This window comes from Pteronotus mesoamericanus, unplaced genomic scaffold (assembly GCF_021234165.1).
Source record: "Pteronotus mesoamericanus isolate MK-2021 breed Mesoamerican mustached bat unplaced genomic scaffold, CSHL_Meso_final contig_55, whole genome shotgun sequence".
Classification (NCBI taxonomy): Eukaryota; Metazoa; Chordata; class Mammalia; order Chiroptera; family Mormoopidae; genus Pteronotus; species Pteronotus mesoamericanus.
The window spans coordinates 782,363-809,368 of NW_026555198.1; the positions used below are offsets into that span (position 1 = coordinate 782,363).

General features: G+C 38.7%; 1 pseudogene; it reads right to left on the reverse strand.

The window, feature by feature from the left end:
* Positions 1-21,872: 21,872 nt before the first annotated feature.
* Positions 21,873-22,344, reverse strand: LOC129075432 (nuclear cap-binding protein subunit 2-like; annotated as a pseudogene).
* Positions 22,345-27,006: the final 4,662 nt, after the last annotated feature.

Consider the following 27,006-nt stretch of genomic DNA (forward strand, 5'->3'; position numbering starts at 1 on the left):
TATTGGCTATCTTCTGTATCATTCACTTTTAGCCCCACCTCTCTTCCGGGCTCTCAGCTCTTGGGCCCGCGCCGGTTCTAACCGTCTTCCCAGCCCCCACCCGTGCTCCCCAAACCCGCGTTTTTGCTTTCCGCTAAAACGGTTCACGGGCTGCATTTAATAAAGAACGGAAATTATTGCGTCTTCTAGTGAGCTGGGCACGGTGCTAAACTTTAACACCCCGTACCTCATTTAATTCTCAAAAACAGCGTGATTAGAGTAGATAGCTCCTATGCCAATTTTGCAGAAATAGAAAACAAAGAAATTTAGATAATAAAATGTATTTTCCCAAAATATCTTTAACGAGAAGTTTTAGTGAATGGGTAAAATTCTGATAAATAGCAGGTGGGGAGAAAACAACCTAAAAACGGCAGCAGATAAACTGAACACCTAAATGGCAGGCTCTGGGCTTGGCCATGAGAATGTAACCCATAACAAGCGAGACAAGGGTAAGACACATCCATGGGTAAGGCTGCAAAATTTAGCAAATAAAAGTATAGGACACGCAGTTAGTTTGAAATTCAGAACATTTTTTCACTGTAAGCATGCCCCGATATGATGTACAAAGAAACCTTATTTATTGTTTATCTAAACTTCAAATTTAACCAGGCATTCTGTATTTTATCTGCCAATCCTAATGGAGGAGGGATTACAAAAATCAAAGATTTTCTAATTTCTTTAAAAACTAAAAGAAAAAAATAGGTACAATTAAATAAAACAATTGCATGTTGTGATTAGTGGCAGAGAGGAAGTAAACTAGGTGCTTCGATAGACAGGATTTGGGAGTCCAAATTTGATTTAGGCATTAGGGAAGGTCTACCTGAAGAGGTGACTTTGAAGATCAGATCTGAAGGGAAAAAAGGAACCAGCCACGGGAAAGCTGGGGGGAAAGCTTTTCAGGAAAAGAAGAGAGCGCTAAGAGAGCACAAAGTGCGATTAAGCATTTCTACCTATGAAGGGACAGAAAGAGATGAAGGGTGACAGGAATTTAAGTGTCATAAAATGAGGGTGTCATGGTAGGCAGAATCTTCGAACCCATTAAAAGATTACAGGGCTTAAGTGTAGAAGCAGGGACAACAGTGGGGTAGTGCAAATAGATCAGCAGAGAGGACGGTGACTTGAATTAGTGTTGTGGCAGGGGACATGGGGAGAAAAGAACAATTGTTGGGTTTACATGGCATGTAGTATGGACAGAATTTGCTAATGAATCAGATGGGAAAGGAGGCGGGTGGAACTGAGGAAACAGGAAATCAGTAGTAGGTGATGGCCATTTACCAAAATGGTTGCAGAGAAGAGAGTTTGGAATGTGGAGGGTGAGAAATCTGATGCTCAGAGATCAGGGCTAAATTGTTGTTTTAGAAATGGTAATAAATGCCCTGACCAGTGTGGCTCAGTTAGTTGGGCATCGTCCCTCAAAGCTAAAGGTCACTGGTTTGATTCCTGGTCAGAGGATTTACCTAAGTTGTGGGTTAGGTCCCCAGACAGGTCACATATGGGAGGCAACCGATAGACATTTCTCTCTCACTTTTTCTTCCTTCCCACCTATCAAAAATAGAAAGGAAGGAAGGAAGGAAGGAAGGAAGGAAGGAAGGAAGGAAGGAAGGAAGGAAGGAAGGGAGGGAAAGGAAAGAAAGAAAGAAGAAAGAAAATTTAAAAAAGGTAATAAAACCCATCAGGCCCTGGCCAGGTAGCTGATTTGGGCACATACAAGAAACAACCAATGAATGAATAAATAAGTGGAACAACAAATCGATGTTCCCCTCTCTTTCTTCCCCCAATTCCTCTCTCTCTAAAATCAATAAATAATTTTAAAAAATCAGAATGAATGAGGCTACCAAAAAGAGAATACAATGCAAAAGAAAGCCCAAGATCACACAATATGAGATATATATACAGGTGTGGGCAAAAGTAGGTTTACTTGTTCGTGTGGAAAATAATATAATAATAAATAATAATACAAGAATAAACTCTGGCCCTGGCTGGTATGGCTCAGTGGATTGAACACCGGCCTGCGAACCAAAGTGTCACTGGTTTGATTCCCAGTCAGGGCACATGCCTGGGTTGCGGGCCAGGTCCCCAGTAGGGGGGTACTCAAGAGGCAACCACACATTGATGTTTCTCTCCCTTTCTTTCTCCCTTCTTTCCCCTCTCTAAAAAAATAAATAAATAAATAAAGTTACAAAAAAAAAGAATAAACTCTGTGTTTCATGTACTCACAGCTGTAAAGATTTCGCTCTGACAATAGTTGGAAATTGGCCAGGTAATGCCAGTTTCAGTCAGTAGACTCTTCATCCCTGAGCCATCAGCACTCTCTTTGTCTCAGATCCAGAAAGCAGAACTACAGGACCTTCCTTAAGCACTGAGTCTAAGCTAGGCCTTCACTAGTCTACAGCAGTACAGGGCCAGCTCTAAAACAGATGTTCCTGTGCCCATGGGTCTCAAGAAGGAAATGTGGATCCCTGTGGATTAGATCACTAATGTCTTTGCAGTTAGTGTCCAGGCATGTGGGGGAAGGAGGAGGAGAGTGCTCCAGACTGGAGGACAGTAAGTCCAAGGACCAGGAGAGGGAGGAAGAAGACAGAGGGCTAGTTGAGACAATTGTAGGAGAGGGGCATTATGGCAGTAGCATAGAGCTGGGACAGACAGGACAAAGAAGCTGGAGAGGGTGGCAGAGGGGCCTACTGCTTAAATCAGAGGGCAATGGGGAGGGGAGTCTCTTTAAGTGGGGGAGCAAGGTAATAAAATTTCATCTTTTTATTTTTTTCTTTATTTTTAGAGAGAAGGGAAGGGAAGGAGAAAGAGAGGGAGAGAAACACCAGTGTGTGGTTGCCTTTCACATGCCCCCTACTGGGGACCTGGCCCGCAACCCAGGCATGTGCCCTGACTGGGAATCAAACCGGGGACCCCCTTTGCTTCGCAGGGCGGCATTCAATCCATTTAGCCATACCAGCTAAGGCCAAAATTTCATCTTATTAAGAAGATTTTATTTATTTATATTTAGAGAGAGGGGAAGGGAGGGAGAGAGGGAGGGAGAGAGAAAGGGAGAGAAATATCGATGTGAGAGAGAAACATCTATCTGTTCTATCTTGCACTCCCCCAACTGGGGACTTGGCCTGCAACCCAGACATGTGCCCTGGCCTGGAATTGAACCAGTGACCTTTTGCTTTGTCAGATGATAACCAACCCACTGAGACACACCAGTCAGGGCCAGATTTGATCTTAAAGACATCGTGGTGGCTACAGTCCAGAGGCTGTATCAGGGGAAGGAGGGGCAAGAAACAGGGTATAGCTGATGTAATCCAGGAGAGAAAACATGTGGGTAAGCTGAGTGTGAGGGACCCTGGCCAAACTGCAGTCCACTAAGCAGGGCTGACACTGCCCAAAACTAATTGCTGAATCCCATTCCTCCTCCTTACAGATGGTCTAGATTTTTCCCCTTCTTTCTCTTCTTTCTTTGGATTATTGTTAAATAGAGTTACATTTTCTCTTTACTATAATTTTCCCTTGACACATTATTTCTCTCCAGATACCATCTCAATGGTTGACTGACAGACTGAGTCAAGCAGTATTGCTTTGCCACTAGGTATCCTTTGAATATTATCAGTGGTAAGTAAGTGTTGGCTGAATGACTTGCAAGTTCTTTTTATCCTCCATGATAACTTAGTATGAGATGCATACCTAGTAAGTTAAATATCGAATACTTGTGGTCTTGTCTTTAATCCCAATTTATCTGCAGAGGGCCCACTTTCTTAAATTAATACCAACAACAATAAAACAAAATGAAAACATAGTTTTAAAAGCATCAACTAGTTAAATGATTAAGAAATAATCTCCAGTCATCAACTAGAAATCACTCTGGATAAGTAAATTGAAGCTCCCCTGTCAGACTTGCATTTTTACATGAAGGCCAGATGTAAGGTCACTCTGCATCCAGTTATGCCTCTTTTCCAAAGTACAGAAAGATATCCTGCCAACATGTTCTAAAAATGTATGTTATCTGGTATGAAGGAACAAACAGGAAGGGAGGAAAGAATTTTATGTGATTAGAGATTGGGAGACTATCCAAACCACTATTAAGTAGCCACTCTCCAGAATATAGCCTTTGCTACAACAAGCAAGTAATAAAAATATTTCAATAAGCATATGATTTTGATATCTATATAGGAACTGGCTGAATGAATGAAGATATAATTCTACCGTATCTTTCTCCATACTGAAGAAGATGACGTATTTTAACCAAACTTAATACTGGATTAAAAGGAACCAAAGTATGCCTTAAGAAATATTTCAAAGAAAGGGGTGGGAAATGATGGATTTTTCAATAAATTGGGTCAAGACAATTAAAGAGCCATTTAAAGGGAAAAATATGGATTTATACCACACATTTTACTCCAAGATAAATTCCAGCTCAAAGATTTAAATGTAAAAGATAGATATTAGAAGAAAAATGGGTCCATGCATTTATAATCTGTTATGAGGACAATCTATTCATTCATTTAGGAAATATTTATTTAGTACCAACTATGTGCCAGCAGTTTTAGATTCTGGGAATACATATATCAGTGAACAAAAACAAGTAAGTCTCTGCCTACCTGGAGCTAATATTTTAGTGAGGGGGAATAGATAATAAACAACAGCACAAATAAATAAATTACAAAGTATGTTTGAGGATGAAGAATACTATATAAGAAATAGAGCATAGTAAGTAGCAAGCGTCAGGAGTACAGGAGTCAAAGCATGCAAAATTAAAGGGGTTGATCAAAGTTGGCCTCACTAAGAAGGTGGCACTGAAGCAATGGTAGAGGAGGGAGTAAGTCTTGTGGATACCTGGGGGAAGAGCATGCCAGGAAGACCGAAGCATATCTGCTCCCTGCCATGGTCTAAGAACAGCAAGCAGGCCAGTATGGCTGAAACTGAGTAAGGGAATGCAAGAGCAGCAAGAAATAAGGCTCTTAAGTAACAGAGGAGTCCAATCACATAGGTCTTTGTAGACAAAAGACTTTGCCTTTGTCAAGGAGGAAAAATAGTTTTCCCTCTGTGTTTCTAGGTTCTAGTCTAAGACCCTCTTGTAATAAATTACAGATTAACAAGAGGAAAAACAGAAGTTTAATAATATGTAAATCTCCTGTATACATGGGAGAGACACAGGGAAACTGAGTAATTACCCAAAATGACTCAACCCATTCCCTTAAATATCATCTGCAATTAAAGGCAAAAGAAGACTGGGACAGAAGAGACAGTTACAGGAAATTATCAGGAAAATCACAGTAAACAGGGGCATAGTTGTTTTGAAGACCTAAACCCTGGCCTTCTCCAGTAATGACAATTTCCAGAGATTTGGTAATCCTCCTTTTCTTGCTACAGAGCAGGAGATACCCTTACAAATGGAGATTTCCCTTATAAATGTAAATGCCTCTAACAAAAGGATAACTTCTACTTTGGTTTCAGAGCTTTTCCTGTGTCTGCTGTTTCTTAAAAACCAGCAGCTCCAAAAAAAAAAAAAAAAAAAAAAAAAAAAGGCCATCAACTCAAAATAATTCTTATGGCAGACACTTATTTTAGGGTGGCAAATTCTGCTCCCTTTCACCTTTTATGTGATTGAAATCAGTAACCACTGGAGGGCCTTGAGTAGAAGGAGAGTGACATATCTCTCTTACCTTATAACAGGATCACTTTGACTGCTGTGTCCAGGATGCACTGTAGGCAGCAATGGTGAAAGCAGGGAGACTAATCAAAAGATGATTGCAATAGTGTCTTGAATTGAGGGGATAGCAGTGGAGATGATGAGAATTTGTCAGATTCTGGACATATTTTGAAGGCAGAGTCAAAAGAACTTCCTGACACAAAATCCAGATGGTATGAATGAAAAAATTGATTCATTCGACTATAAAGCTTTTCTTCATTCTCACACTGGTTTGATAGCTCATTTTTTCAAGTGGATCTTTAAATATAAGAGTTTTTTCAATCTTGTAGCTAGACCCTCTTGAGTTTTCATTCTATCCTCACTGCTAGGTAAATCTCATTCATTCCCAGGGTGTCCACTACAATAAATATCCCTATAACTCTTATGCCAAATCCCTCCCTTGAACTCCTCAGTGTGCATATCATGCTTCCTGTGTGACATTACCACTTAGTTGCCTGAAACACGAGGACTATCTAGAAGATATCCAGCCATGTACTGTGAAAAATGGAGACATTTATTAAAGTTACCGTATACAAAAAACATTGTACATAGAACAATAACAACTTCAAGTGGCCTAATATATGAGGTCTGTCCAGAAGATATCCAGCCATGTAATATGAAGAATGGACGCATTTATTGAAGAAGATACAAGATACAAGAAACATTGTACATAAGGCAGTGACGCCTCTGTCTCCTTCAAAGTAGGCACCTTGGGACTGCACATAGTTCTCCCAATCACCATCAGCTGCCCCATCATATTTTCCTGAATCTCATCGATGGTCAGAAACTTCTTTCCTTTCAAAGGTGATTCTAGTTTTGGTAAAAGCCAGAAGTCACAAGGTGCCAAATCTGGGCTGTAGGGGGGCTGAGTCACCTGGATGATTTGATGTTTTGCAAAAAAGACTCTGCACAAGACATGATGAATGAGCAGGTGTGGTGTCATGATGAAGCTGCCAATCACCAGTTGCCCATAGCTGTGGCCTTCTGAATCATCTGAATAGTTACCACAGAGGAATGTTCAAGCTTCACTCATATTTAATGCAGATATGTTGCTCTACTCACTTAGTTATTTTGAATGCAATGGCCACATAGTACACATGCTCACTCACTGTCCCACTGACTGGTACAATGAAGTCATCATTGTTCACACATGTGCATTCCAGTCTACGCTCCTTGGCTGCCAGGTTACATTGATGTCATGCAAACTGTTCTCATTATATAAACAATGGCTGGACTTTTTCTGGACAAACCTTGTACATTAACACATTGCCTTGTCAGATATTTATTGGGTACCTATTATGTATTAGGCACTATGACAGGGACTGGTATACATTGATTGAATACAATGTACTTGGTCCCTGCCCTCATGAAGCTGACATTCTAGTGGAAGCTTGTGTGAGAAAAAAAACAATAAAACAAAATTTAAAACTAGTGAAAACCAGCATGAAGAAAACAAGGTGCAGTAATAGAGAATAACAAAAAAGTGTGTTTGTGCAATTGGAGGAAACCTACTTACAATAGTCAGGGAAGATCTTTCTGAGATAGTGACATGGAAGCTGAGAATTCAAGAGTAAGTAATAGCCACCCATGGAAAGAACTGTGGGATGGTCATTCTAGATAATAGCAGCAGCATGTGCAATGGCTCTGCTGAAGAAAAGAAGTTGATGTATTTTAAGAACTTAAATGAAGCTACTATGGCTGGGACATAGTGATTTAGGGAAAATAATGACAAGTGATCTAGTTGGAAGATTAAGACTGTGTCAGATCATCCATACCTTGTAAAGCATGGCTAGGATTTGGGGGGTTTATGCCAAGAACAATGGGAAACCACTGAAGGGCTTTAATCCAGGAGAAAAACTCAAGCTAATTTGTATTTTTGAAAGCACTCTGGTAGCAATGTGGACAATGAGTTACAAAGGGGTAAACATGAAACCTGGAAAATTACTCAAGAGTTTAAAACAGTATTCTGAGTGAGATAGGACATGATTTAGACTAGGGTTGTGGAGATGGCTGTGGAAATTGAGAAAAGTGGATAGATCAGAAAGATAGTTAGGAATTTGAAACAATGCAGAATACCCTATGAACTGGACTCTTGGGCTGAAATGCCTGGTTTGAAGCCTAGCTCTGCCACTTCATAACTGTGTAAATTGATCTTTTTAAGATTTTATTTATATATTTATTTCTTTATTTTTAGAGAGAGGGTGAGGGAGGAAGAAAGGGAGAGAAACATCTATGTGAGAGAGAAGCATCTCAATGTGTTGCCTCCCACATGTGCCCTGACTGGGGACTGAACTTTCAACCCAGGCATGTGTCCTGACTAGCAATCAACCAGCAACCCTCACTTTGCAGGATGATACCCACCCAAGTGAGCCACATGGGTTAGGTCCTAGGTGTGTCAATTTATAAAAAATCCATAATTTCTCTGTGCTTCGGTGTCCTCATTTATAAAATGAATGTAAATTGAATGTAATAATAGTACTTAATAGGAATTGCCAGAATATGTATTAGTATACAGAGTCCAGCACAACTAATGCCCCTTTAAAAAAAAAGATTTCATTTATTTATTTTTAGAGAGAGGGGAAACGGTGAGGAGAAAGAGAGGGATAGAAACGTCAATATGCGGTTGCCTCTCAGATGCCCCTTATTGGGAACCCAGCCGAAACCCAGGCATGTGCCCTAGACTGGGAATTGAACCGGCCACCCTTTAGTTTGCAGGCCAGCATTCAATCCACTGAGCCACACCAGCCAGGGATAATGCCCCTTTTTTTTTATTATACAATCTTTTATTACAAAATCATAAGCATGTAATTCTGTAACATAACAGTATCACACTCAAGCACACCATGTGACGTTTTAGGCAAAATGTTCAAAATTGATGTCCATCTTGTGCAAGACATTCATATACACTACCAACCACACTTAAGCAAACCTTACTTCTGCTGGACCTTGTATACAACACAGCACATTTATAACATTTCCTGGAGCATAGTAAGCATTACATTAAGCTTTAGCTATTATACTGATAATGGATGGGCTATGAGGAGTGAGGGAGGAATCAATTGTGATGCCAGGTTTTTGGCAAGAGCTCGTGGATCTCTTTTTGAGACACTAGAGAGGCAAAACCTCAGTCCTGGGTGAAACTGATAATTTACTTTCTCCATGTCTACTGGGAAAAGTCACACAATTGGGGAGAATGGGACCACAGATCTCAAGTGAGGCTTCAATATTGCCCTGTAACTTGACTTCATACCCTTTGATCAGTTCACTCTCCTACCTTCTGCAATAGCTTTTTTCTACCTTCTCCACTCTTCTCTAACCTCATACCCCAAGCACCACCTCCCTCCTGCCCCCAGTCTTTCAATACTTGATCCCAACTCTTATTTCATGGAGAAAATAGAAGCCATTAGATAGGAACTCCCTGATCTTCCAGTTGCCAAACAGACATACCTACCCATCCTATCTTCTTTTCCTTTTGCCACATAGGACAGTGGTTCCCAAAATGTAGTTATTTCGCGAGAGCAGTGGCATAGGCTTTGCCTGGGAACTTGGTAGAAATGGAAATTTGCAGACCCCCACCTCCGTACCTATAGAATCACAAACTCAGATGGAAGAAAGGGTAGCAAACTGTGTTTAACAAGCTCTCCAGTGAATTTGCATTCACAATCAAGTTAAATGAGCATACCTTTCTTATTGCCTGTTTTGCCCAGGGTAGTGTGTATGAGGCAGTTTTTCACAGAATTGTTAGTGACCAGGGAAAAAAATGGAAACAACTTAAATGACTATTAATTGAGGAATGCGAAATAAATTATGATGTACTCATAGTATGTAATATCTGTAATGCATCTGTTAAAATAATGAACTACTTTATTGTATACATCATGTAGTATAACATGATGCATAGAATCATTCCATATATCACATAATAGAACATGATGTATAGAATGAAGACATACAGATTGCCAACACATACATGAAAAGGTGCTCAATATCACAAATCACTGGGGAAAGGCACATCAAAACCACAATGAGCTATCACCTCACAGCTGTTAGAGTGGCTGTTATCAAACAGACAAGAGATAACAAATGTGGCAATGATGAGGAGAAAAGGGAATTCTTGTTTACTGTTGGTGGGAATGTAAATTGGTGCAGCCACTATGGAAAACAGTATGAAGGTTCCTCAAAAAATTATAAAAATAGAACTGTCATATGACCCAGCAATTCTTCATCCAAAGCCCCCCGCAAAACACTAACTCAAAAAGATATTTGCACTCCTATGTTCATTGCAGCATTACATACAATAGTCAAGATAGGGGAGCAACTTAAATGTCCATCAAAAGATGAGTGGATAAAGAAAATGTATAATCTTGCCATTTGGGACAACATGGATGGGACTTGAGGGCATTATGCTAAGTGAAATAAGTGAGACAAAGAAAGGCAAATACTATATGATCTCACTTACATATGGGATCTTAAAAAAATACACTCCCTTACAAATTCCCCAAAACACAACTAAAGAAATGGAGCTCGTTGATTACAGAGAACAGATTGGTGGTTGCCAGAGGTGAAGAGTAGGTGAAATGGGTGAAGGGGATTAAAAGGTACAAATTTGCAGCTGTAAAATAAATAAGTCATTGGTAGGTAATGTACAACGTGTTGACTATAGGTAATAGTGCTGTATTGCATATTTGAAAGTTGCTAAGAGAGTAAATCTTAAATATTTTCATCACAAGAAAAAATTTTTTGTCACTCTGTGTGATGTGGTGATGGATGTTAACTAGACTTATTGTGGAGATCATTTCACAATGATTCCATGGAGTCCAGGGATACACACACACACACACACACACACACACACACACACACACATACACACCCCCTTTTGATAATAAGTTGATATTGGTACAGAAATATGATTCTCAGTCAGAAATTGTAAGTACCAAGGGCAAAACTAAAACTCTTCACTCTCATAATATCACATAGTATATAAATTACAAGAATAATTACTCAGCCCTGACTGGTATGCCTCATTTGGTTGGGCATTGTCCCACAAAGCAAAAGGTTACAGGTTTGATTCTTGGTCTGGGCACATGCCTGGGTTGCGGGCCAGGCCCCCTGTTGGGGGCATGAGAGAGGCAGCTATCTATGTTTCTCTTCAAGTGTTTAAACCAGTGAATGACTGCTTTGCTATATGAAAGTGCTGAGTGTGGAGAGAAGATCCAGAGTTAACAACTGAGTAATGGGGAAGGCAGACAGGACTCTAGTACAGTGTGAAAGTGACAAACCAGAAGTATACATAGAGTACAATGGAAGCATATACAAGGGGCACTTAATCCAACACTTTGTGTGTGTGGGTGGTATATGTATAGAGTGGAGGGGGCTGCCTGGGAAGATCTTCTGGGGAAAATAACATTCAAATTAAGTGCTGAAATTTGCAAACAAGATCTTAGCCAAGCAAAAAGTAAAAAGAAAAAATGGGATGGCAGAGTCAGCAGAGCCTTCTAAATCAAAGAATACCAATGATCAAATCGTTCAGAGGCTAGAGTATAAATGAAAGTAGTTCACTGGATCCCTGACTCATGTGGGCCAGTTGGTTGGGTGTCGACTGCAAAGTGAAAGGTTGGAAGGTCACTTCCGGTCCCATTTCATCTAGGCACATGCCTAGGTGGGGAGTTAGGTCATCAGTGGGGATGCATGCGACAGGCGATGGAACCGATATTTCTCTCCCACATCGATGTTTCTCTGCCTTTCTTTCTTTCTCCCTTACCTACCCTCTAGGAAAGAAGTAAAGTAGGAAGGAGGGAGGTAAGGTGGGAGGACACATTTCGAATGACCAATAAATACCTGTTAAATTAAAAAAAAAGTAGTTCACTGGAGCAGGATAAGAGGGTGGAATGACTGTGAGAGTGGGGTTCCTGTCCTTCCCTGATTCTCCCCATGAAGTTTGATTCTGGAAAGGTGTACGTGGAGAAGGGTTTTTTAAAATTTTTATTTTGAGATAATTTTAGATTTACAGAAGCATTCAAAAACAGTACAGAGAGGTCTGGTATACCATTCACTAAGTTTTACTTAATGTGAACATCTTATATAACCATGGTATAATGATCAGACTAAGAAATCAACAATGGTACGATACTATTAACTAAACTATAGTCTTTCTTTGGATTTCCCCAGTTTTCCCACTGATGTCCTTTTTCTGTGTCACTATCCAACCCAGGACCTCACATTCTATTGAACTGTCCAGTGAAGGTTTTAAAAGAAGAGTGTGTTCGGGTCCACCCAGGGACACCAAAAAAAAACCCCCAAACAAACAAAAAACAAAAACAAAAACAAAAAAAAAACAAAAAAAAGAAGGGTGTGATACAATTAGGTTTGCACTATCTATTTGAAAGAAATATATTTAGATTTTGGGGAACTGGGGAAAAAGTGAGTCAAGGCAGGAAACCCAAGGGATAAGCTAATCTGACCCTATTGGCACACTGTGAAAGGCGTGATGTGGTCCCTAAAGCTGACATACTAGCTTACTAGAACACATTAGTTTCCTTTTTGATGTTCCAATATGCTGATTTAGAAACACAGATTAAATAGAGCATGATTCCACTGGATCACAGTATTCCTTTGTTCCACTACTGAATTTTGGTATGTACATGTTGAAGTGACCTGGAAAGAGGAAGTAGCTTGGATGCCTTTAACTCCAAATGGTTAGAAATGTGGGAAAATATTAACTATTAAAGACTTAATAGTTATATTAGTCTGTTTTATATGCTTTCTTTAATATGGCCTGAAGCATTAACTTTTGTGAAGTGCCGTTCCTTGTGTTTCTCTCCTTTTATAAAATTGAGTGACACTGCATATCACAAATTTCTCTCTATGCACCATTGTCAAACTGTAGCTCCTAACCTAAGATTCATGATTCGCTCAGTCATGTGTGTGTGTGTGTGTGTGTGTGTGTGTGTGTGAAACATTCATAGTTGATGTAGTTGGAAATGTAACAGCTACTTCATGAAATGAATTTATTTTTTATTATCAAACATTTTTCCACATCCTTTTAATGCCATTATATTTGAGAACTATATTAGATATCACAGACCTGCTTCCCTTGACTAGATCATCTATTAGCTATGTGACCTTGGACAAGGAAATTAACTTCTCCTGGCCTCTGTACCTCACATAAAAGAATTACCCTGCCTACCCCACATGGTCACTAGGAGAATCATGTGAAATAATGGATGGGCAAAAACCTTTCAAACTCTACTGGTACATAAATAAATGGGGCATTACCCTTTTTATCTACACTTACTCTTATCTTTTGATAGCATCCTCTTTTGATTTCTAAATGAGTTAAATATGTAAAATGCCTACAACAGTGTATATTATGTGGTATTCATTTATCCACTTTTTCATTCATTCTGAATCATGCCATGCTCTTAACTAAGTGTCTGGGTTTGTGCTAAGGATACGAAGATAAGCAGGAAATGGATCCTATGCTCAAGACGTTTACTTTCAGTAGGAGACAGGAAAGTGAGCAAATAAAACAATGTGCTCTTCACTTCTTCACCAAAATACTACTAATGGTACAGGAGGGAGACCCATATCTCCCTGGAGTTTGGGGCATAGCCTACATTAAGAAATTAATTTCTTTGAATTTTATCTTTTAAGAGACTTGCAGACTTTGTATTCCATACCAAAATATAGCCCCATTTGTTTTGTTGTTGCTTTTATTACACAGCAACCAATCAGGTGAGGTTAATTTTAGAAACACAAGGCTGATTCAATATTTGAAAATCAATGTAATGCACCATATAGTGTTAAGAAGAAACACACGATTGTATCAATTGATGCTAAAGATTGGATAAAATTCAATATCCAATCATGGTAAAAACTCTCAGCAAACTAGGTAGGGAAGGGAACTTTCTTAAACTGATAAAGGGCAGCTATACAAAGCCTATAACTAATATCATACTTAATGGCGAAAGACTGAATACTTTCCCCTTAAGATGGAGAACAAAGCAAGGGTATTCACTTTCACCACTTCTTTTCAACATCATATTGGAAATCTTAGCCAATGCAACAAGGAAAGAAAAAGAAACAAAGGCATACAAACTGGAAAATAAATAAAATTGTCCCTATTTGCATACACCATGAGAAGGTGTACAGGGCTGGCCAGAGGTGGCAGGCAGGGCTCACTCAAGAAGAGGTCTTCCGATTAGTCCATGATGGAGGGGAGGCCTTGGTGTTGGGCCAAACCAGGCCTGCCGGGTGGATGATTTGCACAAGGCTGCTTTGGGATTTCTGCTTCTCAGAGGGGGCGGTAGGAAGTCGGAAGACAAACTCCTAGGGTCACCTTGATCTCTAGGCCAAGCAGGTGGCTGGAGCTGATGACAATCATACACTGGTGACACCAGGACTGTGTTTTGCTGTTGAAAATGGGGATGTAGCATTTGGTGATTAACAGGTAAGGCGCTGCAGGGAGCCTTAATGGAAGGCCTAAATGGCAATGTTGGAATTGTAGAGGATGGATGGTAATGAAGGCCAAAAGGATCACAAACATGCTGACCACTTGTCTTTCCTGCTTCTCATCTCTCTCTAGCATCTTCAAAGGGGCAAGACTGGCATCCTGTAGGTGACCTGGGTGGCACATCTGCCCCAGGAAGCACTGACACTCCATGATCCCCTCATTTGGTAATAGACTTTCTGCTCCTCAGGCTGCCCAGTCCTGCATTGGTCCTGGCCTGCCCAGTCCTAACGCAACCACTAGATGCTTGGGCCCTGGCCTTGGAGGTTGGCAGAGCATCTCGTTTATTTTAACACACGATCGTATCAATTGATGCTAAAGATTGGATAAAATTCAATATCCAATCATGGTAAAAACTCTCAGCAAACTAGGTAGGGAAGGGAACTTTCTTTCCAAATGCAGACCAGAGAGCTATTGTAATGCAGTGGTGAAACACAAGATTTTTTTTCAAGCTCTGGTTACCTCCAACAGTGACCTTTCTAGCTCTGTTTTCGTGTCCTTCTTCACAAAGACAGTGCCCTTTAGGATCATGTTATCCTGTCCTCCAAATCTTTATATGGGTTTTTCCAATTCTTTTGGTAAAGTTCAGTCTTTTCACTCTCACAGCTCCCCTAATTCTGATTGTACATTTTCTCCTTTTATTTTTCTTAGAACTTTGCAGACTTCTCCTGTCCAAGTGTTAACTCAATTTCTACACGCCTCTGCTAATGGCCAGCTCACTGCCTTTGTCCTGTCTTGAATAATGGCCTGCCAATCAGCAGAAAACTCAGACCTCTTAGAGGGAGGGAATTTAGGCAGAAAGGCACTTGGGGAAGCACACATGTCTCAGCATAAACAAATGACCTCTTGTTCTCCAAATTTCTGAGACATAAGGTGGAAAAATAATAAGCTCTTCTGTTATCGTTGTCCAATGAGACAGACAATACTCTCTTGGTCCTAATACATGCATTTTGCATTATAGGAGAGCATGAAGAGCAGAAGGTAAAGGCAACAAGGATTCTTATGGAGGTTGCAAAAATAAGATCCCTGACACTAAGAGAAACTTCCTTTCAAAATCTAAGAGAAACCCTTTCGTCCCCCGCTCTTCTTTAGTCTTATCCCCTTCCTTCCTTCTTCCCCAGACCTCCGCTATCCAATAGAAATTTAATGAGAGCCACATAATTTTAAATGTTCTAGTAGCCACATTTGAAAAACTAAAAAACAACAGCTGAAACTAATTTTGTTTTCTTTAACTTAATAAATCTAAAATATCATTTCAACATGTACTCAATATAAAATTGGAGACATTTTGCATTCCTTGTACCCTGCAAAGTCTTTGAAACCTGGTGTGCATCTGACACTTACAAAACATTAATTTCAGACTAGCTGCATTTCAAGCTTCTAATAGCCACCGCACTGGGCAGTAAGGCTCTGAAATTCCTTCTCTTCTCTCTCCTTGTCCCCTCCCCCACTCCCCAGCAACAAGAAATGAAGACGATGGGGGCGGGAACACTGCTTTTGAGAAAGCATTTGAGAAAGGCAAATTACGGAGGACAGTTAATCTTGCGATATTGAGATGTTGAGACCTATTACACAGCCTCTCTTACCCCTAACCCCTGTCTGCAAGGTAGCACTGAAGGCAGTGGGCGAGGCCCCGCCTACACCGTTGGAAAGCGCCTGGCTGAGAGCAGTTGGGTGGGAGTGGGGGGTGTGGCAGAGGGGCGGGAGTGGAAAGTCAAGCAGTGACCCACACGCATGCGTCTGTGTGTCAATGGATATACAGCCAGGCACCTAGCAACCCGGTTCCAAGCCAGTGTGTCGCCAGGATAAGTGGCCTTCTCGGGTGCCATAGTCCCACGGCTCGTCCCCGTCCATGGTTTTTCTTTATCATTTCCACTTCTCCCCTCCATCGGTTCCGATCTTGCTCCATGGTGTGTGTCCCCGAGTACTGAGCCGGCTCCTAAAATGAATACTGGGGTTTCACCTTGGGAACCAACTTCTGCCCACCTGTCCCTGGATTGAGGTGGCTGCTGGGGCTGCTTGTCGGGCTTCAGGCTGCCCGCTGCCCCGCTTTATACCTCCCCAGGTTGGCTTCCGTAAACTACTGCGACGAGGACCAAAAGACTGCAACCTGAAAGGTGAGGACACAGGGAAAGAGGGAGATGTGAGGGGAAGGCTTCAGGCAGGGGAGTGGGGCACACAGGGGCAGGCCAGGATTGGTGGCTCTTTGACTGAGACCCAGTATGCCTGATCCCTCTCCGTGGGTGTGTCTCAGGGTCTCAAACTCTGAGCTTCGCTCTGGGCGGCCCCATCTCTCCCTAATCTTCTTTCCCTCGCACTAGGCTCCTCCCCCTTTTGATTTCTTACACTCCTCAGCTCCGCCTCCTCCCTCACCTGTTCCTTCTTTCCCTCTTTTCTATAGGTTCCTTCCCTTCTGCCTTTGCTACTCCCCTTACCCTCACCCTCCGCTCCCTCTCCCTTCCCCTTTTTCTTCTAGGATCCGCCCCTTCCCTAGGTCCCACCCTCTTCCCTTATCTTAGTCTCTCCCCCCCCATGGTTGCTTTTTTTTTAAATGAAAAAGTTATTCAGTTATAAGAATTATATAGCTTTTCATACACTGGCAGAGAGATGGGCAGAAAGGATAAAATGTATTGTAAATGTTGAGCTATGTATTTCTACGTATTAGAAAGAAGGGAGAAAAAGACTGAGATTGAATAAATCGACAAATATTTATAGAGCTTAACTACATGCCAATGATCCAAGTTTGTGGAATATATTAATAAACAAAGCTTACAAATATTCCTGTTGTTATGGAGTTAAATTCTTGTGGGTAAAACAGATTTAAAAGTAAGTGAATTCTATAATGTAGTAGAGGGCAATAAATTATATAGAAAAGAGTAGAATAAGATAATGGAGTACAAGAATGCTAGTGGGGGCCAGATCAGGGTGCCAGCACAATTGGAGTGTCATGAGAGCCCTGTTCCTGGCCCACAGAGGGCCATGTTCTTTCTATATCTTCACCAGGCAAAGAGAGCCTTGGTTACTCTTTCACCACTCTCAGCTCCTCCCTCTCCCCATCCCTATTGAATGCTCCTCCGTTTCTTAGCTCCTCTTCTTCCTCCTTCCTCCTGGCTCTTTCCTCTCCCATTCAACATACTCCCTCTCTTATTTTCCTCTCAAGACTCCCTATTGTCTCCCTTATACAGTCTCTCTTTCAAGACTCACACACTTACTGTGATATTTCTTAGATACATTGTCTCCACCATACTTCTGTCACCCCTGGCTCCTGTGGTCTTACAATTTTACAGCCTTAATTTTCTTTTTATTGTTTTAAAAATTTAAATCATTTATTATTTTTCAATTATACTTGACATACAAGGTTATATTAGTTTAAAGTGTAAACACCAGTGATTACACATTGTATATAATTTACTAAGTGATCATCCTAATAAAAGTTCTACCCGTATGGCATCATACATACTTATTACAATATTATTCGCTGTATTCTCTATGCTGTACTTTACATTCCCATGATTATTCTTTTTTAAAATTTTTATATTTTTAAATCATGTTTATTCTATTACAGTTGTCTCAATATTTCCCCCTGTACCCCTCTCCACCCATCCCCCCACTCCCACAGTCAATTCCCACTCTGTTGTCCATGTCCGTGGGTCATTCATACATGTTCTTTGTCTAGTCCCTTCCCCTTCTTTCCACCATTGTCCTCCTTCCCCATCCCCTCTGGTCACTTTAGTCTGCTCCATGTTTCCATGCCTGTGGTTTATTTTGTTCATTAGTTTATTTTGTAGAATAGATTCCACTAACAGGTGAAATCATATGGTATTTCTCTTTCACCAACTGGCTTATTTCATTTAGCATAATATTCTTCAGTTCCATCCATGTCATCGCAAAAGGTAGGAGTTCTTTCTTTCTTTTTTTATGCAGATTTATTTATTTATTTTTTTAAATGTCAAGATCCATTCTAAAATACTAAAAAATTTAAACCCATTATGAAGTCTCAGCAATTAAAACAACATGGCACCAGTACAAAAATAATCAAGTAGATCAATGAAATAAAATGAGCATTCTAGAAACAAACATATATATCTAGCAGTGTAATATATGATTCAATTGATATTTCAAATCAATGGGGAAAAGAAAGCTTATTCAACAAATAAGGTGTATAGACCACTATTACTTGAAATAAAACAAATATATTTCACACATTATACAAGCAATATTCAGGTGAGCTAAAAATCAATAGGTAAAATCTAAGGAGTTTTAGGAGAATATACAAAATAATATTTTTCTTACCCTGAATTAAAATATTCCAACTCAGAAGCTATAAAGTAAAACATTGACAATATGACTATATTAGACATTTAAAACTATATAGTAATATACATATAAAAAAGTTAAAGGACAAGTAATAGAATAGGAAAGTATTTGCAACACATCTAAAAAAGGGTTAATTTTTTTTTCTTTTCAGGGAAAAAATTCTACACACATTTAATCAAAAAATAGATAAATAATACCAAAAAGTCATTTAAAGCTTTTTAAAAATAATTGAAATAGGCAAGAAATATACAGAAACAGATTTAGTTTCAACAAATATTAAAGGAACAATTAAAATAACACATCATTGTCACAATCAGATAAATAAGCATTGAAAATATTGGTAGTATCAAGTATTGGTGACTGTGAAAGGAACTGAGTATTCACAGACTCTTTTTCTTCATCTTCTTAAAGCAGTCCCTTTAGCTTCTCTTGCAATGCTGGTTTGGTGGAGGTGTATTCTTTTAGCCTTCTTTTGTCTGGGAAACTCCTTATTTTGCCTTTGAATTTAATTGAGAGCTTTACTGGGTAGAGCAGTCTTGGTTGCAGGCCCTCGCTCTTCATGACTTTTCATGAATTGAAATATTTCTTGCCATTCTCTTCTGCCTTGTCAGCAGCTAGCCGTGTCGGAGCCCCCTTATATGTTACTACGTCTTTCTCTCTTGCTTCTTTTAGGATTCTGTGTTTGTCTTTGATATTTGCTATTTTAATGATGATGTGCCTTGGAGTGGGCCTCTTTGAGTTCCTCTTGAATGGGACCCTCTGTGCTTCCTGGACATGTGTGACTTTTTCTCTCCGATTAGGGAAGTTTCCCATCATTACTTTTTCAAACAAGTTCTCTATCCCTTCCTCCTCTTCTTCTCCTTCTGGTATCCCTATTATATGGATATTATTATATTTCAGGTTGTCCTGCATTTCCCTAAACACCTCTTCACTCTTTTTGAGTCTCTTTTCATTTTCTTGCTCTTTCTGGGAGCTTTTTTCTACCTTGTCCTCCAGCTTGCTGATTTGATTCTCTGTTTCTTCTAGCCTGCTTTGGATTCCTTCTACTGTGTTCTTCAATTCAGAAATTGTATTCTTCATTTCCTCTTATCTCTTATTGAGTTTCTATGTCCTTTTTCATGCTGATATAGTTTACAGTAAGTTTCTCATAGTTTCCCTGTAGTTTTTGGTAATTCTGTTTGAGGTCACTGAGCTCATTGAGCTTCCTTAGAACTGTTGCTTAGAACTCAATATCTGATAGTTTACTTGCCTTTATTTCATTTAGTTCTCTTTCTGAGGATTCCTCCTTTCCCTTCAACTGGGGTGGTGTTTCTTTATCTTCCCATTATTTTTGAGACTCTGTTGATTCGGATTCTTAAATTGATCTGTCTTGATTTTCTGACTTTGTGGTGTGAACCTCTATGGTAGGAGACTGCTTTTTTTTTTCCTTTCTGGATCTGCCTCTGGTGATGTTAACTGTTTACCCCATCTGACCTTAGGCAGTCTTTAAGAGACTTCCAGGAATCTACTGCCTGTACCTGTGTCCTTCAGTTGTTCTATTTTATTTATTTATTTTTAAAGTTGGTCCAACTATATTGAAATCTGTTATTACAGAAGACACAATTACAAATAGAACCACTCTCTGTGGTTTTAAGGCCTGTAGAAATCTGAGTTATGTTTTACTACAAAAGAATATAGAATACATTAAGCTCAAACTATAGTATAAAAAGAAATTTAAAAATGAATAGTACGTCCTCATGAAATTAACTGTTTGCAAATGAGTTTTTCTAAACACTTACATGTAGTTATAACTGTTTTAAAAATTCAAATAGCCAGTTTCAATTTAATGAGAAAACAACTCTACTTACTGTAATATGAAACGTTCACATTTTGAGTACTTCAGTCACAAGTTTCATAAAGTATAGGAAGTTTGAAGATACTTTGTTGCTAGATTAAAAAAAGTCACATGTCAGGGAAATTATACTAGATTAGCAGTTTTAATTACTTTAAAAATTTTCTATTGTATTTTTTTCCATTACTATTTAGTTCCTAATACTCCCTTTCCCCCTCTTAATCACCACACTGTTGTCCATGTCCATGAGGTCTTTTTGCTTTTTGCTCAATCCCTCTATCCCCTAACTTCCTCCCCCTGCTCCTTAGCTGTCATTCTAGATTAGCAGTTCTAAATGAACAATAGTTTAATATGTTGTTAGAGAGAAATTGCCTCTTGCCTTACAAATGCAAAATAAATATTCTAGACTCCTCTCTCAGTGGAGACCATTGCTATTGAGGCTCTGAAATTCAGTAAATTACTAAGAAAACCAAGACAGACTTCAACCTGAAAATGGGCCAAAACACATTTCCTGAGGGAAGTATTTTTGATCATTTTTGTAAGGCAGTCTCTTGGTCGTCCAGCAATTTTTAAAAACCTACTCCATTTCCAAGATCACTCTGAAAATGAAGGGAGTAAGTCTGATGGCCCTCACAATAGCCTTCAACATATCAATGCAATGTTTTAACTCATGTCTTCTGATATTTCATCCTATTTCCTACTGACAGTGTCCCCCACTTTCCTTAGAGTACTTGAGATTCTCTGTAATACAAACCAATCTTTGCTTTTTTTTTTTTTTTTTTTTTTTGCTTTAGGAAAAACACATCTTTTGAAAACTGTGTTAGTAAATACCCTTCAAGTCCTGTACCTAATTTCCTGATATATAAAGCATGTAGGCAAGGTGGTATCCCCTGGGACTAAGGCTTACTTTTATACCAACTATTTCGAAAGTTCTCTTGACTTCTAAGTTTGCCTTTAGAGATTAGATTTCAACATAGGAACAAATTCAGTTGTCAAACATCTGTTCTTAATTTAGAGCAAAGATATACAATATCACAAAATTCCATTTATTGAACTTTATTTCAAGGAAACTTAAAATTTTAAAAATAATAATTCCAGGCCCCAATGTAGACCATCAACCTACTTAGACACACATATGGCAAACAAAATTTAAAATTTTTCCTATTTTTCTAAGTGTGGTGTTTACGGCAGATAGATGACCATTTAGGTAAAATCTATTGCCAAGGAACGCAGTTTCTGACTTGGTAAGAAAATCATTCTGGTGACCTGACACATGGCCAATATTCTAAGACTAGGATTAAAAGCAATTTTTTTTTTTTTTTGGATTCTGTCCTTTGATAATTTTCAGAGGAAAACCATGAAGCAGCTTCTGGCTCAGCAGAGATATTAGTCAAAGCTTGGTAAAAATGGCAAGTTTGCAGACCCTGGGTAATGTATGTAAAATTCAACAGGCCAAAGGAGTGAGTTTTTCATGATGGGGTTCTTATTGCTCACTGGTTTTGGGCCAGTTTTCTATAGACTCTTCTCCCAGCATTATAGTTATGTCAGTACTCATGTACCTGTCCCAAATACCATCCATGGCTGTACTGCCTACCCTAAAAGCCTGCATCCCAGTCTGTGTAAATGATCTGGTTATCCAGTTTCATTTAAGTAGCACATGACTTTTTTTTTTTTTTTTTTTTGCGTCTTCTCTTGAATAGTATTCCACAAAGTAGAAAGCACATGTTGTTTCCTTCATTTTATCCAGGCCGGTAATGATTTTCTTTATGGTACCACTTTTGCAGAAGAGTTCATAGATTTGTTCTTCAGTTGTGTAAAAGGAAATATTTCCAACATACAATGCACCACTTTCCTTGTTAATTTTTCCTGTTCTTCATTGTCACTCCGGAAGTTCTGGACCCAGTACTGGCTCAGCTCCAAGTAGGAGACTCTGAGCAACACCTTCAGGAGGCCACGTGACATAGTTCAGAGAAGTGGACAACCATGAGATGTCATGAACATTTCTTTCACCTTAAAACACTATCTTCATTTGATTTTTGGGTTATCACATTTTCCTGCTTTTCTTCTATCTTACTGGTTGCTTATCACTCTTCTCATTTTTCCATCCTCTTAATGTTGGAGGGCCCAGGACTTAGTCTTTGAACTTTTTATAGAAGAATCTATTATACTCACACATTAGTGATTTTTATCCTGTCTCATGGCATTAAATAATATGATGACTTAGATTTCTAGACTTGTATATGTAGCTATTCACTGGACATGTTCACCTTGTCCAGTGAGGCATGTCTAACAGGCATTTCAAATTTAACATGTCCAAAAATGAACTTCTAATCTTCCCTCCAAACCTGCTTCTCATGTTATCATTTCTGTCTCAGAAAATGGCAGTTGCATCCTTCCATTTGCTCAGGCCCTAGAACCATGCCATTATCCCTGATTCCTCTTTATCATTCTTCAATTATAACTTATATACAGTCCAATTCTCTGGCAGATCATGTGGCTCTATTTTCACAATATATTCAGAATCCATCAATTTTCATCACCTCCACCACTATCACTTGCTCCAAGACATCATTATATCTCACCTGGATTATTGCAAAAATGTAGTTGATCTGCCTGCTGTCACCTTGTCTTCTAGCAGTCTGTTCTCCATACAGCATTCAGAGTGTTCCTTTTAAAATGTTAGCTCATGTCAATCCTCTTCTCAGAACTTTCAGTGACTTCCCATCTCACTTAGAGAGAAAACCAGAGTTCTGAAAATTGCCTATAAGGTTTTATATAACCCATATATAAGGCTAGTGGTTTAAAATAAGGCTTCCACCTTGCTTTCCACCTTGGTTACAGATCTTAACACAATTTCTCTCATATGAAATGCATCTATTTTCTGTACTGGGTTCAAGGTTCATACTTAAACAGTAAACTTTGATATGCATTATGAGGCAGTCTAATTTTTCTTTTTAGTATTAAGTTTTGATCTCTAACTGTTTTGAAATGTATATTGACTTTAAATAGAATATGTTCATCCTACAAACTCTTAGTAAGGGAATATTATCTTCAAGACACTTGGGTTATAAAAAGGAAGAGAAAAAAGGGCATATTAATAACCTTCACAGTTGTGAGTGAATGGTTTTATTGTGCATATACATGTGGAGATAACAATCCCATAAAGATTGTATATTATTCTTTAGGCAGAAGCAAAGAGATAAATTGTATGTTGTGTAAATACAGCATAACAGTTTTACCTTTAGATTTTTCTATCTCCCCTTTATTATTCTACTTTTCAAGTGATATAAGAGTCTTTATTCTTGGCTAAGCATTTGCTGGCTTCATCAGTTCTGTCTAGTTTCAAACTTCTCTAGTTTTTGTTTTCCATCTTCTGTTTTTAATAATCATTCTCTTTTTCAGGCACAAGAGATTAACATAGATTATGTCCTTTGTACCCGTTATTGCTGAGAATGGTATTTTATGCACATTAGACCCTTAAATCTCTGGGTGCTGGTAAATATGATTTATGCTATATCTGTTTGATTTTTAACCCTACAGCTAAGGTTACAAGGTAAGTTATTTAGCATACAGAAGAGAGATGAGATGAAAGATGAAAAATAAATCCATTTGTTAATAAAAGGATTTTTAAAAATATACCCACAGGTTAAGTATTGCATTTTGGGTAGTATGTTGAGCATCATTTTAGTGTTAGAGGCTGGCTATTCAAGTCAAACCTTAAAGGAATAATATCTTGTGGAAGAGATACAATAGAGCACACATATTGTACTCAGACTAATGAGTTAAATTGAGGCTTGGCAACTTACTAGCTGCATGAGCTAAAGTAAGTCATGTGGTCTCTGAGGCATAATTTCTTTTCATATAATTTCATTCTAATTTTCAGAACATGTAAAACCCTTAGCATGACATAGAGTAGGTCCTCAACATATGACAGTCATCAGTATTGTTTGTACAGCTGGAATTTTTTTCTTTCATAAATTGCTATTTTTTTTTAAAGATGGGGTATATTTTTGGTAGATAGACTGACTATTAACATTCTGGTGAATAATCTCCCAGCTCTCTGACTCTCATGTTTGCCAAGGGTTTTCTGGGAACTAGTTGCTTCATATTTGATTGTTTAATTTACTTATATTTTAAAATATGTTATGTGAAAAAAGGACTCTATGATGAATTTATATTAGAAAACATAACACCTTTTAAAATACCAAGCACTTTATTGTTATGCTTGCCTATGGACCAAATCTTTGTATTCATGAGTTAGTATATTTAGCCATGAACAGTATTAGAAGTGCTTCACCGACATGAAGAGTAACTTCGGGGCTTTCCTTTTATAGGGAAAATCTTTTATGACTATATAGATCTATATATTTCCCTTTTTAGCTTTTTTCAGACAATTTTTTTAATTTAACTTTGATTGTATTTGATTTTGTTAAGGCTTATTTCTTTTAAAAATATTTTATTTATTTATTTTTAGAGAGAGGGAGAAGGAGGGAGATAGAGAGAGAGAAAAACATCGATGTGCCCGAGAAATATTGATTGGTTGCCTCTCACATGCCCCCAACTGAGGACCAACTAGCTCACAACCCAGGCATGTGCCCTGACTGAGAATTGAACCAGCAACTTTTCAGTCCACAGGAGGGCGCTCAATCCATTGAGTCACACCAGCCAGGGCTGAGGCTTTATGTTGTAGAATTTTAGATGTGCTTTCATGAGACCAAATGCTGATCGCCTTATTTGGTATTAGATGTCAAATCTCTTCAAACATTTACAAACTCTGCTTGGTTTGTACCATTTCTAAAGATGGTCTGAACAGCCATAATAATATGATTTTTCCTCATCTTTTTCTGAAAGTAATTCCAGATTGGGGATGCTTTGCTTTTGTCCTTATGTATCACCTATGGTTCTTATCTCCATTTTATAAATGAGTATATTGAAACCCAGTGAGCTGAAGTAATTTTCTCAGGATCATAGCTAGCAGGAGGTGGTAGTGATATTCAAACTCAGGTCTGCCTGACCCTCAAACTCAGTTTTTCCACTAGACTTTCTATATTAAAAGTCTATTATATTTTCTTCCCACAGAGTTTCTGTAAAGAAAATGAGAAACATTTATGTTAGAAATGTTTGTGTGTACCTTGAATCATCCAGCTAGATGTCAGTATTATTTAATCCTACATCCTGTAGTTTACCCGAAGTACAGTTGACAAAAATAGGCAATTTACTAGTCCAATATGTATATTCCAAACTTACAAGCTCTGGATGAAATGCAGAAGTGTAATCTGGGAAAAGAATAAAATACACCCTGAAGAAATGAAAATAAACTTTCCTTAATGATTGAAAATACTATTCAAAGTGTAAGCTGTTATCAGGATTTGATTGAAGTGCTGATGTCCTTCTACATTTTTATCATCTATTAGTTGGCTGTTAAAATTTTAAATGTAGCCCTGACCGGTGTGGCTCAGTTGGTTTAGTATTGTCCCACAAAGCAAAAGGTCACTTGTTCAATTCTTGGTCAGGGCACATGCCTGGGTCGTGGGCCAGGTCCTTGGTTGGGGTGTGTACAAGAGGCAAATGATCAATGTTTCTCACACCCACATCAATATTTTTCTCGCTCTCTCCATCCCTTCCCTTCTCTCTAAAAATGAATAAAATTAAAAAACATTAACTGTAGGAACACCTATGTTAACAATAAAAGCCAGGGGAAAGCACATTTAAATTTAAGTTTATATTTATACCTGGAGACCACATGGTATGATGTTAATGGTCTGTCTCCCTGTCAGGAAGCAAGTGTGGCTAGCAAAAAAGCTGAAGCACAAATTCAGATGCACTTATACCAAATGGGAGAATTTGGGGAATCATTTTACTTAGGGTTAGGTATTAACCGCTTGTTCCTTAACAGTCATATCTAAATCCTGGAAACTATACCAGAAGAGAGAATTTCTCTTTCCCTCTGAAACTCATTTAGGGTTCTTAGACAGCGTTTGGCTTCCAAAAATGTTGCAATGGAAAGAATCATACATAACTGGTTGAACCTTGGCTCAAACATTTACTAGTTGTGTGAATTCTGGCAAATTACTTTGAGCCACTATTTCCTAATTTGTAAGATGGGGATAAAATAATCACCTCACGTGATTGCTATCAGAGACAAGTGAGCCAACATGTAAAATTTTTAGCATAGTGCCTCGCCCAATATAGACCCACAGATTTCCTATTCCTTCTCTCAGATACAGAAACACTTGATTTACAAGCATCTTACACAATAGTAGCTCATGCATGCTAATAATGGTATTATGCAGTGAGACTGCACCAAGCCACAAAATCCTTTACTACAAATACTAGAAAATTGCTGTTATAAGTGGAGGTGCAAGGAAGAGTGATGATGTATATCTCTGATGGTGCTGTTCCTTTATTTTCCATCTTAAATTGAAAATGCTTTTTTAACTCAGTGATAATGGTACATATCAAAGTCTCCTAAAGAACATTCACTAGAACACTAGTCAAGTAAATTTGGAATATGCTACTTTCTTCTGTCTCTTAGCTTCACAAAGGATGTTAGTGAAACATTTAAAAGCCCACGAGTAAAGAAAATTTTTGACTGAGCCTAACTCAGCATTTTACAACCCTACC